The sequence below is a fragment of the Amblyomma americanum genome, chromosome 1 (genome assembly GCF_052857255.1).
Source record: "Amblyomma americanum isolate KBUSLIRL-KWMA chromosome 1, ASM5285725v1, whole genome shotgun sequence".
Lineage (NCBI taxonomy): Eukaryota > Metazoa > Arthropoda > Arachnida > Ixodida > Ixodidae > Amblyomma > Amblyomma americanum.
In genome coordinates, this window is record NC_135497.1 from 296,858,736 (window position 1) to 296,876,159 (window position 17,424).

At 51.8% G+C, this 17,424-nt stretch overlaps 1 long non-coding RNA gene across 1 annotated transcript; it reads left to right on the top strand.

Moving 5' to 3' along the window:
- Positions 1-15,237: 15,237 nt before the first annotated feature.
- On the top strand, positions 15,238-16,629 carry LOC144098203 (uncharacterized). Its single transcript, XR_013307143.1, has 3 exons — positions 15,238-15,643; positions 15,762-15,889; positions 16,406-16,629. It is a non-coding gene; the product is annotated as an uncharacterized LOC144098203 (long non-coding RNA).
- The last annotated feature ends 795 nt before the right edge of the window (positions 16,630-17,424 follow it).

Genomic DNA, 17,424 nt, shown 5'->3' on the forward strand with positions numbered 1-17,424 from the left:
GCTTCTTTAAAGCGTCCACCCTTTGCACTTGATCCACCATCTCAAACAAATCCTACTCTACCACTTCAACCTGTTCCCACCGCCTCGTCTCAGGCGCCCACCTCTACTCCCCCGCAACGCAAAGATAACCTCCAGTCATACCTCTAAGCGGAAAACTACCTGCCGCTCAGGACGATTCGTTAATTATGCCGACCTCGAGGAATTTGAGGCTCCCCTAGAAGGCAAATTGGAGGCTCAAATTGATGCTAAGCTGGAAGCAAAATTTGCTGAGTTCTCCGGAAAAATAAAACATCTTAACACCCTCACGCAACGATTCCAAACACGCGTCACAGGCCTTGAAGCTAAGGTAGGCGCACCGACCGCCCTCACCACGACCCGAGTTAGACCGTACGATCGCTCGCCTCCCGCTCCAGCCCCCAAACGCATCTTAGCTTCAATCACACTTCACCATGGCGCTCCGCCACCTACTTAACGTGTGGCAATGGAACTGAGGTGGTTTTCGCCGCAAGCGAGGAAACCTGCAGGAGTACGCCCAAAATTCGGAGATCCCGCCTGATATCACCCTCCAGGAAACTCGTGGCCAAGTGAAACTACCTGGCTATAAACCATCCTCCCCCTTAGATGTCACCGCTCCTGACACCGGTATTTTAATTCAACACAACCTGCCGGCCGTCCAGCGCTCCTTAGACGACGTTGCCGTAGACAGCGTCTTACTCGAACTCCTCCCTCGTAAAAGGGGCAACCAAAGCCTCTTCATTATTAACGTTTATTGCTCCTAAGAAGACAGAAGACACGACTTCAGCCCCCTTCTTTCCCGTGTCAACAAGCTCGCGCACCATTCAGGTCTCCTCATTGAAGGAGATTTCAATGCCATCCCCCCCCCCCCCCTTGGGGTTACTGCGCCGCCAACCGAAAAGGTAACAATCTGTGGTTACGGGCACAGGTACAGGGCTTCACCTTTATTACTGACACTCACATTCCCACCCGCGTGGGAAAGAGCGGGTCTGCTGACACTTAACCTGATCTAACATTCTGCTAAAACGCGCGGATCGATCGGTGGCTCAACACTGGGGATACCCTTGGCACTGACCACTGTATCCTCGCGACCACCCTCAGCACGTAACCGTACAGACGGAAAGGTTGCCCGACACTAATCACGGATTGAGAGAAGTTTCGCTCCCTACGTGCTCAGAACGCCCCTACCCGGAATAATAACCTTGACAAGTGGATCTCCAATCTCCAGCAGACGTCTCTGCTTCTACTAAGTAATCATCTGCCACGGCTTATCAATCCAGTATAGACAGCCGTCTCCTCCACCTATGGCAGGTCAGGGAAAGCATTCAAAACCGCTGGAAAACACAACACCACAATAGAACGCTTCGGCATCGAAAAGCTCAGACAAACAGATTAAGGCGCACGCTCTCTCATTGGCTACCCAGCAATGGGGTCAAGTTTGTGAAAACATGCGTGGCCAGCCCGGGCTAACCCGCACCTGGCACCTTCTCCGATACCTTTTAGACCCGGACGGTTTCAAAACATCCCAACGACACAGCATTCTCCAGTCCATCAACGCCCGGGCTCAGACCAGGATCTTGATGAAATCCGTGTCCGGTATCTCAATACTACTTCCCCGGACCCCCCCCCCTACATGGGTGGGGCCAACCCTGCCCTCAATGCGGAGATTTTGGACGCTGAGGTAAGATTCGCAATTACTCAGCTCCGCCCTAACTCTGCCCCGGGACCGGACGGCATTTCCAACAAAACTCTCCATACTTTAGCAAGGTGAAAAGTTGGACTGGTTGGTGCATGACCTTGTGGCAGGAACAGCGCAGCACGAGAGAAAGAAGAGACAGACAGGACACGACGCTGAATAACAACCAGATTTTCGTCTTTGTCTCGCGCTGCTCTGTTACCCCCACAAGAAAAACAAACTATCCTTAATTTAGATGACCCGTCCATTGAGGCTCTCACTGCCTTCATGAATGATTGCTGGAGAGAGGGTGAAATCCCTGCAGCATGGAAACATGCACGCTTGACTTTCATATCGAAGCCAGGCAAACGACTAGCTCTCGAACACCTCCGCCCCATCTCCCTCATTTTCTGTGCCGGGAAACTGACGGAGCACGTCAGTCTCAACCGTCTTAACCATTATGTGGAAGATAATGATCTCCTATCCCGCACCATGATTGGCTTCCGCTCATATATCTCTACGAAAGACATAATACTCCAGCCCTCTCTTTCGAGAGGTACTGTGCCCATCTACCAGAGCGGGAACAAAGGCTTATTCTAGGGCTTGATTTAACTAAAGCATTTGACAGCGCCTCCCACGGAGCTATTCTCGCTAACCTCTCCCTACTAAATCCTGGTCAGCTAACCTACGAGAATATACGCACCTTCCTCTCTAGTTGTACAGCAGAACTTATCTTTGGCTCTCTCCTCTCAGGCCCTATAACCTTCAGTAGCAATGGCACCTCCCAAGGATCCGTTCACTCCCCCTTTCTTTTCAATGTCGCCTCTCTCACGCTACCTTCAAAATTAAACGCTGTCCCCCGGCTATCCCATACCTTATACGCAGACGACATCACCCTTTGGGTTTCAACAGGCAACGATGATGAGGTTGATTCCAGATTTCAACAAGAGGTGGATGTCATTGAGCGCCACGTAACCGGAGCCGACCTCTCGTGCTCACCTCAGATTCGAGGTCAACCCGGCCTCCACGTCCATCCTCCCATCTGCATTACTGCTAGTGGCCAACCCATACGCGAAGTATCCACCCTTAGGGTATTGGGGCTTCTCATAAAGAGCAATCGGAAAAACACCGAAGCTCTGGCAAAACTCACAGTCTCTGTCTCGCAGACCATCCGTCTAATTCGTCGCATTGCTAATAAACAGAGACATGCGAGAGGCTGAAGTCCGACGTCTTATTTGGGCGTTTGTTATCAGTTGTCTCACATATACCCTCCCTTACCTCTAGCTTACTTGGCAGGAACGGGACCGCGTTGACTACCTTATTCGACAGGCATACAAGGCGGCTCTCCATCTCCCCCACCGGACCTCCACGTATAAACTACTGGCATTGGGGCCTACATCACTGAGACGTAGCTCTCGGAAGGTCATCTCACCTCGCAGTACGAACGTTGCACCCGCACCTCACCGGGACGTCACATATTCGACAAGCTTGGAATAAGCTTCGAAACGACCATCGCCCACAAGACCCAGCTTCCGTCCCATATCCACAGCAACCTAATCGTTACCATTCTCCTGAAAAACATGCACCTAGAGTATCATGGCGCTCGCCGCAAGGACCGGGCTAAGTCGCTGCATAAAAAGTGTTTAAGTGATCAGACAGTGGTCCACGTCGACGCCACCGAATACTCCGATCGCGATGCTTTTTCGCTCGCCCTTGTAATCTTCTGTGGACGGCCTTTGGTTGCGTGCTCCATTCCCGTCAGATCGACTGGAGAGGCCGAGGAGGCGGCCATAGCCTTGGCGAGGGTCTCCATCTCTGGAAAACTGATCTTCAACGACTCAAAACTTGCGATTCGTAATTTTTCAAAACGCCGGGTCTCCCCCGTCACCCTATCTCTCCTCCACTCCACCAAGGACCAACTCCATCCGATAGAATTGATCTGCGTCCCTGCGCACTCACCTCATCCAGGGAATGAGGTGGCCCACAATCATGGCCGATGATTCGTCGACCGGAATGTGGTGTCGCACGTCCTGAGGACGGCGAGAGATCGTATGGTTACAATTCATGACATAACCGCGCACTACCGCTTAGGTAGACTTCTATATCCACCCGCACATATTTCTCTAACCAAACCCCAAGAGGTTGCGTGGAGGCAACTCCAAACGAACACCTTCCCCAACCCCGCGATATATGCATATACCCGATATATGCATATACGCATATACCCTGGGTTCTACTCTCCCTCCGGTCAAGTATGTGGCCAACATGCCACTCGATTCCACATACTCTGGACTTTCCCTCAGGACACCCCTCCGCGAGGTTTCCACCTCTCGAATCCAGACCAGTGGGAGGCCGCACTACTCAGTTCCGACACAGACACACAGATCTGGCTTGCGATAAGAGCCCTAGAAGTCGCCGAACGCCACGGGCTCATGGCCACTTAGGGGCCCTTAACCCCCACACCATCTTCTACTTTTTTCGATGAAAATGAAGTTTATCCTCCTCGTCGATTTCGGCCAGGGTTAACCCGAGCTAAACCGCCAACAATTTTTTTGAGAAAGCCAAATTGTAAAATAAATTGGTTTTTCGGGGAACGGAAATGGCGCAATATGAGACAGATGCTTTCCCTTTGCTACAAACCGACTTTCATTTTCCTTCGCTTACGGCGCGGTTCGGATGTCCAGAAAGATATGCGAGACGTGTAACTTTCTTTCCTTAAAACGAATTTTAATTTCATTTTCCTTCAATTACGCGCTGTGGTGGCTCTGTGGTTTGGGCGCTCGGCTACTGATCCGGAGTACCCGGGTTGGAACCCGACTGCGGCGGCCGCGTTTTGATGGAGGCGAATGCTAAGGCACCCGTGTGGTGTGCGATTTCGGTGCACGTTAAAGATGCCCAGGTGGTGAGAATGATTCCGCAGTCCTCCACTACGGCACCTCTTTTTTATGATCCATAGCGCAGCAACAAAACAGGGGGCAAACACAATCGTTAAAATTAGCGCTTGTGTTTGTCCCCTGTTTTGTTGCTGCGCTATGGATCATAACGCATACACACTAGCCCGAACCATCATCTTGTTAACCTCTTTTTTATTTTATTTTTTTACTCCCTCCTTTATCTCTTCCCTTACGGCGCGGTTCAGCTGTCCGTCGAGATGTGAGACAGACACTGCGCGATTTCCTTTCCTCAGAAACCAATTTTTTCAATATTATGCGATGCCGGCAGACACTTTTCCGCTTGACCACGGTCAATGTCACAGGTCAAATGTAAACAACAAAGCCAAAGGTCAAGGTCAAATGTCAGCCGCTGTAAGAGCCGCTGGTGTCGCTGCTGTAGCTGACTTCATCTGCTGAACCTAACTACCGTGAGTTATGCTCATGGTCTGACCTCTACCTACATTCAAGGACAAACTTGCAGCTCCGCTGACGGCTCAAAAACCTGGCAGAGTGAAACTTTTCGCTTCAAAATTGGCAGTGTGCCTCGTCTCCGTTAGTAGGTGTGTGCATGAAATGGACCGCATAAGAGGTGTGGGGGTTTCTAGGACAGCTCTTAGGTTGCCGCCCTTGGGTATCGGCAAGGTTCCTAGCTTAAGATAACTTCTTTTCCGACTGGCTTAATTGGTAATTCATAATAGTAATTTAAAGGCACCAAAAACCACGCGCACAGACGCGAGGGAAGAGAACGGAACATTTGTGAAACCCGTTGGGAAAATCAGTTATGAGTGGCGCTCTCTGCGTGCGTGCGTGTATGTGTATGTGAGTGTGTGCGCGTGTGCCCGCGTGTGTGTGCGTGCGTGTGCGTGTGCGTGTGTGTGTGTGTGTGTGTGTGTGTGTGTGTGTGTGTGTGTGTGTGTGTGTGTGTGTGTGTGTGTGTGTGTGTGTGTGTGTGTGTTAACCATGGCCATACGCTGCACATAAGGCTTCATCAAATTACTGTGGATTATCCGATCGTGGTTGTTCTTAATGCTTGGACACCACCTAAGCTGGCCCTTCCCATTGCACCTCAAGCTTGTTCCTTTTTGACGGACGCAGCAACATCACCTGGTCGCCAGATTGAAAGATGCGCTTGCGTGCAGATTTGTCGTAGTACACTTTAGACAGTGACTGCATTGCTCTGACATTATTGCTTAGAGATCTTAACGATGGGTCGCTTTTCTGCTCCGCAATGAGTGCTTTCCTATCAACCTTCGCAAAATCCTCCCAACAAGTCGAAGCAGGTGTCAATGTCGAACCCTTCGCGTTGGTTCCTGCTGCCCCATTCTCTACGGAATCGGCAATTCCTTGGATTTCATGAGCTACCGCTGGTTCGGGAACACCTTCATGGTCCTGCTGATGCGGTTCAGACGGATCAGTTTTCTTACAAGAATCCCCCGGCTGGTCGGGAGAATGGTTCGGTGCCTGCTCATTTATCAGAGCGCAGTCGAGTTTCTTTGCGAGCTCTCGCGCTCAAAAACGTGTTAGCGCCATGCAAGCCAAGCCCGAGGTGAAAGAGAGACCTTTCTCTTTCAGCAGCTGCTCGGATTTGTTCGAAAACAGGTAGGGCAAGTGTGTCGGCAAGTTTGCGCTAACTGCCGCTTCTTTGTCTAGCCTGCCAAAAGTCCCCTCTAGGGTCACCTTCGCTATAGGCAAGCATGCACTCTGTTCTTCGGCGACCTGCTTAATCCAGGCGCATTCGACGGTGTAGTCCGTGGAGGAAACACAGGACGGGTGAGCAACATCCATGGTAGCCGCTGAATCCCGCAGTGCCCTGAATTTCTTGCCATTTATAACCACGTCCTGCAAGTATGGCTCCAGCAATTTAAGGTTTTCCTCCGAATCTCGCATGCACGCGAACGCCATCTTTTTCTGTTTGTAGTTCACTGAGATGTGACCCTCCTTGTTGCAATTATAGCAGACAATGGGCTTTCGCGCTTCAAACGCGCGAGCTCCAGGTGCCTGCTGTTTCGGCGAATCGGCAGATTTGGGTGACTCCATCTTGTTTTCGCTACCTCCTTCTTTTGATCCCGGTTCCTCTGTTCGGCGATCTCGGCGTGCTGGTGGCAACCTTCGGTCGGGGATTCTCTTTAAATAGGTTTCTCCCTTTCATAACCTGTTATCGTACCCTGCCTTGCTTTGGAGGTTTCGGCGAACGTTATACTCGTCTGCGTGCTGTGCCGCTTTGTCTAAGTCTATATCTGTTAGCCTATCTTGCAGCCATATCCTCAGATCTTCTGGAATCGCGCTATAGTACTGCTCTAGTGCGATGCACTCCAGTACCTTGTCATGACTTCCGTGCACCTCAGCGGTCTTAAGCCACTCGTTTAAGTTGACTTAAAGCCGGTACGAGAAGTCAGTATGCGACTGCCCGCCTTTCATTGCCTGCCTGAATCGCTGCCTAAAGGCCGGTACTTTCTAAGCAGTGCGCTCTTTACCTTCTCGTAGTCGTCCCGCTCTTCCTGTAAGAGACGAGCCAACACTTCGGCCGCCTCGCACGGAAGGAGAGGAAGTAACTTCTTTGACCAAGCGCTCGTGTGTAAGTGCACCTTCCCGCATGCACGTTCGTAATTTACCAAAAAGAGTGGAATATCGCCTCCCACGCGGTATGGCGAGATGAGATCCTGCAATCTCTGCCGCCCTTGCTACTCTACCGAAGCTACAGGGCTAAGACGCGCCGTATTCCCTCCGTTCGACGCGATTTCGAGCTCCTTCATTTCTCTAGCATGTTCTCTCGCTTTTTCCTCTCCCTTACGGACCTCCCGTCTCTCTTGAGCCAACCGAAGCTCTTCTTTTTCTTTCTGCTCGCACAATTCCCGTCTTTCTTGAGCCAACCGAAGCTCTTCTTTTTCTTTCTTGCGTCCAACAATCGTTTCCAAAGCCTCGTCGACCTCCTCAGTAGCACCTCCTCCTGCCAGATAACCTCTTGAATTTCTTTTTTCTTTTCGCAGAACGTAGCAAAATCCCCAGCTCCTGGCAAATTTCGAGCAGGTCCTGCCCTTTTAACTTCTCACTCGTGAGTTCCACCATGCGTTAGCAAGCCCACTAAAACAAAAGCCCTAGCTTGAAGTGGACAAAGCAGTTTCCCTAAATCAATTTTCCAGACAACAGGAATCCGCCCCTAGCATCTGCCTGTGCTAGTACGGTCTGGCGAAATGAATGGAAAACATTGAGCACTCACCCTGCCAAGGTATAGCTGACGCCTGTCAGTCTCGTAGCTGCCAAGGTCCGTTGGAGCCGGTAACTTCACGTGGACATCCCACAGCTGCCATCCAGTTGTTGGGATTCAGGTAGCGTGACTGGGCCGGAAAAGAAACGAGGACGATCGGAGGAAGAAAACTTGGATAACTTTATACAAGGACTATTTAGATTATGTACAAGTACGGGCAACTGAGAGTGCTTCTCAGTAAAGAGAGCTTCTTAGGAGTCGGGAGTCTCTGATACCTCTCAAGAAGGGGGCTCTCCCCTGGTATCAAACCAGCAGCTCCTTAAATACTCTTCGTATTCCCCAGATCCCTGGCTGGGGAATACAGTTCGAAGAATGATGTCCAATCACACGATGGCAATGATGGTACAAACCACGGCAGGGCGGTACTGATGTTTCTTCGCAGCTCGGTCGAGGGAAAGGGAACAGGACCCGGTCACGTTGTCGTACCCGTGGCCTCGAGGTGGCCGCGCACGTGTCGAAAGAGCTTGTACTGGTGACCGGAACGCGGAAGCTCTGTCGAAGGTGCGGCACTAGGGCAATTGTTCAAATCAAGCGTGACTGAAGGGGACCACACTGATACCGCACTTCGTCGTGGTGAGGACCGGAATGAATACGCTTATGGTCGTCGCTGGCATTCCCGGTGAACACGTGAGGACGCTATTGTCGTCGCTGCTTCCGGCATTCCTGTTCGAACACGTGGGGACGCTATTGTCGTCGTTCCCTCAGGCAGCCCTGCAGTCACGTCTCCCCCAGAGGGCTCACCCACCCTCGCGGTGGTCTTCAGGGAATCCTTCACATGGCCAACTTCGCCGAATTCCACAGCAGGAAGGAAGCGCGAGCACAACAGTGTGTGTGTGTGTTGTTGTTGTTGTTGTTGTGTGTGTGTTGTTGTTGTTGTTGCTGTGTGTGTTGTTGTTGTGTGTGTTGTTGTTGTTGTTGTGTGTTGTTGTGTGTGTGTGTTCACTCCTTCATCATCCCCAACGATAAAATAACTAACCAAGGTTTGAAACTGCTCAACAGGACGAGGACAGAAGGTGAAGAAACGTGCACCACACCACGGGCAGATAAGCAGTTGGCAGTCTGCGCCCCTGGTATAGTGTTCGTTTTCTTGCCCTCGTCCTATTGCGCAGTTCCTGAGCTTCCTCAGGCCGTTGTGATTAAATGTTGATTCATCATCGAGAATGAAGCAACCATCCCGCAAGAACGTCGTACTAAAGGTGAAATAACCAATGCGGCGGAAAGTGGATGACGGTGAGGTTGATGAGACGCAGGCATTGCTCGCTGTCTCGCTTTTAACCCTTGTGCACGCGTAAGATTTTCGCGCTCCGCACAATCCAGTAGCGATTTTTGCAGGAATTGCCCGATCCCACTATAGAGTAACGAAAGTAGCCAGCTTCAGCTTTAATTCTTTGACTCCAGCAGGCTTGCTATGTTGAAAATACATTACGGCATTTAAATATTAATATTTGGGAGGAGTAATTTACATTACCGATTTGCTCGTTGCCTCCAGACTTAATCTCAGCCTTACAAATATCGTTAAGCAAGTTGCTTAATTAATATACTTAAGCCAGGACAAAAGCACTAGGTCTATGCACTAAAATATACTTGTATTTCAGCAGGCTCTGATTCCAGTCAGTTCTAGTAGAGGCCCGGTACAACATGAATGTCTCACAGCGACGTACAAATCAAAACTAATTGACGTGGTTATCTCGGGCATACGTGTGTCATGCCCTCTATACGCTTCATAACTGATCTAGCGAACACTGACTTCGAGAGTTAAATCGGGCCAGTTGGTTCATCCTTGAGTTAAAATAAGCAAATTATTTAATTATGCCTACAACGTTCTCCGTGGAATCTCATCATTAAGTTACGGCGAACATCGCTGTAAACACATGGCTAAAGCCTCTTTCAAAGGGAGCCCTCCATGCTGCTTGCTTCGCGCTCTACAATGAATAGGCAACACAGTTAAGTTACACGCTCTATTTGCTGCTTTCGAGATGCTACAAAGATGCGCACCTACCAACACAGCACAGATCGCCATCTGCACGCCTGGTTGCGCGCGGCAAGCACCGTTAACTCGTACCAGTTTGCATGTAAGCATCGGCGACAGCGGATGCGACGGACTACGTCAGCAGAAATGCGCATCCGTTCGAAGCCTAAGCTTAGCCCTTAAAAAGCAGTCAAGTAGCCTGCGCCCTCAATCTGCTGGTAATTTCAGCATGCTGTCAAGCATCTAGGCCGTTTGCAATTCAGCGCCAGCCTTTGAAGAGAACGGATACGTACGGGTGATCGACTGCCCGGGCCCAACATAACATACATCTCACCGTCATAACAGTCGGTATTACGTGATATAATCCAATATGGTGGTTGTCATTACCCAGCAAATAGAGCAAACAGGATATTCAACTTTTTAATTTTTAGATTATATTTCACGGCCATAGCAAAAGTCGTGTGGAATCTATTAGACGCTTAAGCCGATACAGCGGCGGCGACCAGGCCACCGAGCCTACTGAGGCAAAGATATGCTCCACCGCAATACACGGGGCAGCGCAGCCGCGCAGCAACCGCAAAGCGCGAAACGAACGATCCGCCTCCGGGTCGACGTTGCTTGTCTACAGCTAGGCAAGCGCCCAGACCGCAGCTTTGTTTTCACGAGAAGGTTTGCGTACATAGAGTTTGAACACTCGTGAGCTCGAGGATAGCGGCCTCCGCTCAGCCGTAGCCCCACTTGAGCAAGATGAGATGCCGCTGCGTTCGGAACGACATGACGCAGGTGCCGGAATATTGCGATACTAGTTTCAGCTCGCTCGACTGGCCGGTGCGCCGGTCGCATGACGACAGCCCGCGCGGCGGCCAATCCCGCGAGCCGCAGCCCAAGCGAGAACCCGGCCCCTGGCAAATCTGAACTATAACGCGCACACTACGCGAAAACGCAGTGGAAATATTTCAAATAGCCCTTACAGACAATCATGGACGCAAGGAAACTTTAGGCTTTGTGGTTGCTGTAGCGAGGCCGTAGCACGATTTAGAAGCTAGAAGGATGCAACTAAACACACGACGCTTGCCACTACGGCGGCGTCCGCGGCGGAAACGCATTCGCGCGTCAGCGCTCGTCCTGTTCGTTTTGACTGCGCGTCAGAGCTGCACCTTCACCTTGAACAGTTTACGGAGCATAGACAGCTTGAAACCACAAGGTGGAGGATGAAAGTTACACGGCTCGGGCTTTCCCGCCATTTTGTCAAATGCGAGCTCGGTACCCATGACTTAACATTCCGCTACAATAATCCACCTCCTTCGCACGTGTCATCTAGAATACAGTTTACAGACCACCTCAGGTGACACAAAGCAAAACACACTGTCTGTATCAAGCGGCAGAGAATATTTTTTTCCTCATCTGTCCAAATAAAGCGAACCAATCGACGCAGGAAGAAATCCACCGATCTTCATTCGGCAGCCATCTTGCGAAGTGCAGCTCCGCATCAAAGCAGCACCACAGATTACTAGTTGTGCGGAAAATTTAGCGCTGCACATTCTAGGCTTTAAAAATTAAATGAAAGTTTGTAAAATTTCCAGGTGAATTTTTCGTTGCTTATTTCTCACTAGAAAAGCACGTGACTAGACAACGGCGGTCAAAAAGAGGAAATATCTGTTTTTTTTGCTTCTTATTTCAAGTAACAGATTTTTTCCGCGCGGCAACAATAAAGTTCCGCAAAAACGCCTGTAATTTTACACTCTTTTTTACAGCGTATAAAAGTTTAAGCATGAGTGCTCGCAAGAACCGACTGAAAACTGAAAAAGAGTTCCGATTTAAGTCAGTGCTCTACCTTCATGACGTACTGTCAAACGGTCGTAGAAGTACTAGTTTATCTTAAGCTTTGCCTTCTAGAACTGCAGAATATCATTGAGATATCAGGGCACAACGCATAGTATGCAATTAATTCGCTATCGCGCGACATTCTATAAGCCAATTTTTTCTTAACGCGACAGCGTTAAGGAGCTTATGCTGCAGTAAAGCCGGTGTCGTCGGCGCCGTGAGCGTGGTGGTGGTAGTGGTTTTATTAAAAATAATAGTAAAAAGGAAGGAAAAGATTTTTGCTAGCCCCGGCATCTGCCATCGATACTGAAGCACCTGAGCTGGGGCAGCGGAAATAAAGGACAGCAGGCAGAATGGAGAAATGAAATGAAAGAGGTGAGGGGACAGGAATAGAGGACAGGGGGAGAAGTAATATGTACAAACTATTTACACAATAAGTAATGTGTCCAGGTTGTGCGCGTGATTAGTTCATTTTAGAGGAATTAAATCACACACGCGCACAGCACTGTGTAGGTTACAACTGGAGTGGGGCGTCCAGTTATTAATCGTTCAAGGTAGAACTCGCGGAGCGTTCGGTCACTGCGTGTAACTACCTGACGGAGAACAGACGGGACGTCAAGCCCGTGTGTTCGAGGAATGCACAGAGGCTCACCAAAGTTCGATCACGAGTGCGCGCACTGCCCTGCGGCCACAATAGCGTCTTGATGGAGTCTGGTAGTATGCCCTGCGCCCTATAGGCCGCGAGCATATCGCGACGAGCATCGGCGAACGCGGAGCAGCGAAGGAGCAGATGTTCTAGTGTTTCCACTGCACCGCATCTGTCACACACATCACTCGTCGCGATTCCGTGACGCACCCGTCGTTCCCCGGGCCACACGCAGCCAATGCGCGCGCGGAGGATCATTGCACGTTGCGACCGTGTAAGTGCACGACAGCCGGTGACACTGTCGATGCGCTCACCTCCCACGATGCGTGGGTCGGGGTGCTGCTTTCGGAGATGGTCGTGAATGGCCGCACGCACGTCCTCCAGCGCAAGGGGCAGATCGCTGGCAGGTAGTTGGTGTGCAGCGGTCGCGAGGTCGTCAGCTTCTTCGTTGCCGGCGATGCCGCAGTGACCGGGCACCCACTGTGCACGCACGGCACAACCTCTCTGCGCGAGGCGCTCGATGCGCGAGCGAATTTCTCGCACTAGTGGGGTACCGCGGCCGTTAGATTGCAGGCGGCTGAACGCGGCGCGGGAGTCGCTCAGCAGAGCACTCCTGGGCGGCGGAGGGCCGAGGGTGAGCAGCAGGTCCAGCCCGAGCCGGATCCCCATCAACTCCGCCGTGGTGGAGGAGCCCAGGAAGGTTGCGTGTTGCTGGCTGTGCAGTCGCAGGGCGGGGATGGTGGCCGCCGCAGCAAGGGAGCAGCTGTCGCGGGCCACTGAGCCGTCGGTGTACACGAGGAGATGGTCCTGGAGCTCCTCGTGTATGACGGCTCTGGCCAGCTGCTGCACAGCGCAGAGGTGTGTGATCCGCTTTCCCGCGATGCCGACGATCTCTCGCTGTACCTCCGAGGCAGCAGGCCAGGGCGCGCAGGAGCCGTAGGGGGGTGTGCCTTGGGTCAATTGCTCATACTCGAGCAGCGCCGCGCCCATTCGTGAGCGCGGGTGCGAGCGCATACGCTGCAGCAGCAAGCCGCCGTCCGGTGCGCGGTGAAGCCGGTCGATGTGATTCAGTGCCCTGCGCGCTGCTTGGAGCTCAAGGGGCCACGCTCCTGCCTCGGCCAACGTTGCGGCGCACTGCGAGTTTTTGGGCAGGCCTAGGCACACGCGCAGGGACTTGCGGTGCTGAAGCTCGAGCTTCTTCCAGCACGGCTTGCGCACCGTGACGAGCGGCAGCGCATAGAGCACCGCCCCCAAAGCTGCGGCATTGTATAGACGCAGCGCGGCTTGCTGGGAGATGCCCTGGCCTCGAGCGGTGAGCTTGTGCACGGCGGCGGTGATCCTCTTCATCTGCAGACAGGCCTTGGTCGCCGCGGGGCGGAAGGAAAGGCGCCAGTCGATGTCCAGGCCAAGGTACCGCACCGATTTACGCCAAGGAATCGGAGTCCCGTCCAGTAACAGTGGCGCAAGGTGCGCGCGCGAGCGCGAAACGCAGGCCATGGCCACCGATTTGTCCGCGCTCAGCGACAGACCAAGGCCGCGCAAGCTGGCATCGATTGCGGTCAGGGCTCCCTGAAGGCACCCCCGCACGCGGAACGCCTCGCCCGGTGATCCCCGGCACCACAGAGCTATGTCGTCTGCATATATGGACATGTACACATGGTGTCGCCCGGTCGTGGGGAGGGAGGCCGGCACCACCGACATGGCCACATTAAACAGAAATGGTGATAGTACAGAGCCCTGCGGCACGCCCATGTCGACCGGGCGAGGCTTGGAGAGCTTACCCCCTACTCGTACGCGCATGGTGCGCCCGCTCAGGAAGCCATGAACGTATCGCAAAAGGCGCCCGCTCACACCGGCCCCCTCAAGCACCGCGAGAATTGGTGCGCGGTGAACGTTGTCAAAAGCGCCCGAGACGTCCAGCAGCAGCAGCAGCGCAACCTGGGGCGCGATTACGGATCAGTCTCAATCGAAATTGTCTCAAAAAGTATATCATTTGCCTCTCTCCTATTGGTCGGCGGCCATTTTGATTTTTATCGTCACTGACTGACGTCGTAAATGGCGCAGAAGTGGTGACGTTGGCCATCTAATTATGCGGGCAGATTGAGACGATTTTTTGAGACTGGAAAAAGTAGTATCAACACGTTTGAGACAGAAAATGGCGGCTGTTTACATCTTCACTTCACTTCACTTTAATACCTTAAAAACCCTCGTTAGAGGGTATTACATAAGGGGTGGGGCACACAGAAATGAAAAACAGAAAGACTAAACAGATAAGTTGAAAGTTATACAAATATAAGATTATCACTAAGCAAGTACACGCGTGATTTCTTCGATGAACAATGATTGGCATGTGATAGCAGCAAGTTCACGGGGAAGGCCGTTCCAGTCGTTCGCGGTCCGGGGGAAGAATGATGAAGAAAATGTAGTGGTGCGGGCGCGAGGTCGTGACACTTGCTGCTGATGGCCGGTGCGGAGGGAGATGCGTGGTGGTGGTGCGCAGATGTAGGGTTCCTGTCGTAGCTCAGAGTAAAAAAACTTGTGAAACAAACATAAACTAGCAATGTAGCGGCGATGAGCAAGGGTAGGTAGGCTGGACTGTGATTTGAGGGATGATATGCTGATATCAAAAGAATACGATGAATGAATGAATCTAGTTGCTCGGTTTTGAACTGCTTCAATTGAATTACAGAGATATGCTTGCTTTGGAGACCAGATGGGAGATGCGTATTCTAGTTTTGATCGGACTAATGATTTGTATGCGAGGAGCTTGACATGCTGAGGTGACCGCGGGTGACCGCGTATACGCGCGGTCACCCGCGTCGTATACGCGGGTGACCGCGCGAGCAACGGTGTCGGAGGGTGCATGAAGACGACTTTGACGCGCGGGAGAGTTATTTCGAGAAGACTGCGCAGTGTCTGTGCGACGAACTCGCCGTTGAACTGGGAAGTGCGCGGGTGAGTGCGCTGTCAGTGGAGCGGCAGGTGCTGTGCGCGCTGCGCTTCTTCGCCTCCGGTGGGTTTCAAGGCGCCGTTGGAAATGAAGAAAACGTCGGCGCAGCCCAACCGACTGTGAACAAGCCTTTGCGGCGGGCAGCGGAGACCAATGTCAACGTTGGGTAACAGAAGGGGGGTGTTTGCTTTCCGAGGAGACCCGAGGAGAAGGCGGCGGCGAAGGAGGGCGTCCTTTGCCTAAACGTTCGCCGCGGCAGCATCTCCGGCGTCGTCGGGTGTGTCGATTGGGCACTCATCACTATCAAGGAGTCTGGGGGCAGTGCTGCGAACGAGCCGCAAGCGGTTCTACGCTGCGGACGTAATAGTGAGTATACCTCGGCCACTGTTTTTGACCGCATGAGTTCAAGTGCTACAAGTGCATGAGCTACAAGTGCGGGCCTCGGCAGCGAGAGTGAGTACGGGCTGTGCTTGTTTTTTCTCAGATCTGTGGCGCGAACATGTGCATCCTGGCCGTGGACTCGCGCTGACCCGGATCCTTCCGCGACGCGTTTGTCTGGCGGCATTCCGAGGCGGAGGAAGGCCTGCTGGACGACGGTGATTTTTTTTCTGGGTAAGCAGTAAAATAGCCGTGTCACCCGTCGGGCGAACTCAGTCACATCTATTGAGCTCCAGCACTATGCATTTGGCCGGATCTGCTAAAGCTACAAGAATCAGTCTGGACAGTTACACAAATGCAGACACTTTACAGTATGATACAATGTATTGCCACCCTTTCCTTTTGTTAAATAAAATTGCAGCAGAAACACAGGACACATATTACATTGTTGAAATGCATAGCCTTTCCTGTTGAAGAAACCAAAGCAAAATGCACCTGACATCGCTTGTGTTTTGTAGGCAATCATAGCGCATCATTTATATGAATATGGTGGTAAAAGACTGACCTTACAGTAGTGCTCACTTATACATCTAAATCCTGCATGTATGTATGCTCTTGAATGTCATATTCAGCAAAGCCTGGATGTGGGCTACTTGGCGTGAGTCTTCTACTGTATAGCAGAGTGTCCTGTAATGCTGTTGAGATCACTGAGAAAGGACATGCTTAGCCGCATCATTTTTTGTTATGCAGGAGACTATGTCTACCCACTGGAGCCATGGCTGCCTGCACCAGTTGCACGACATTACAGACCTGACTCAGCAGAAGGCCTGTACAACACGCCACATGCTTTCACACAATTTGTGGCCGAGCGCTGTATTGGTGTGCTGAAGAGCTGCTTCCGTTGCTTTCAAGGGCACCGGATGCACCAGTGCCAGTGGAAGTGGACAGTGCGCATCATCACCGCACGTGCTGCACTTCACAGCCTCTGTTTGGATGTGCCCATATCAGCAGAGGCTGCAGGCGACACTGCCTCTGACCCAGATAACAACGGGCCACCTCTAAATGGTGGCTGCCTTGTACAGACGGGATCTCTCCTCACCTGCCTCCTGAGAAGAGCATGCGGTGCTGTACTTTTGGCCTCTCTAGGACGACCCGTCTCCAGAGGAAGGCGTACCGAGGGATGGTGCAGCGGCAGTTGCGATGGAAAATCTAGCGTCCAGAGACGACTCACCATGCTGGCATAGAGAGTCATATCAGGCACTCTTCCCCTGTTGCCACTGTCATTTCCTTGTGTCATTGCACAACACACATCTGCAAGTGTGTGAGCAATTGTGTGATGTGGTTGTGCCCTTGGCCAACCTGTGTGCAGCGAGAAGCCAGCAGTGACAAACAAGTGCCCCCCACCGGCTGCCACTTCATTTTCAGTGTGTTTGCTAATATATCTTCCAGTCCCTCAGCAGCGTGTTGCACAGTCTCTTCCTGAAGACGGAAAAGGTGTTGAAGCAGCTCGCCCAATTTCTGAAAAGCATCATTTTGAACTCTCTTTTGTCAATGCTTATGTTAGCCCACCTGCCCCTTCTCTGCTGTCTCCTTCCAGCTTGGTGGAGTGCCTGTGGTCATTACCTGTGTGACGAACATGCATGAACCAAACGTGTAGTGCTGGAATAAGGCATGAAATATTTGTGATGCTTGTTGGAATCAAAAAGCTGTTTTTTATTGCATCATACATTCAGTAAGCGCGTTTATTTTTTTAGGCACAGCATTTGACA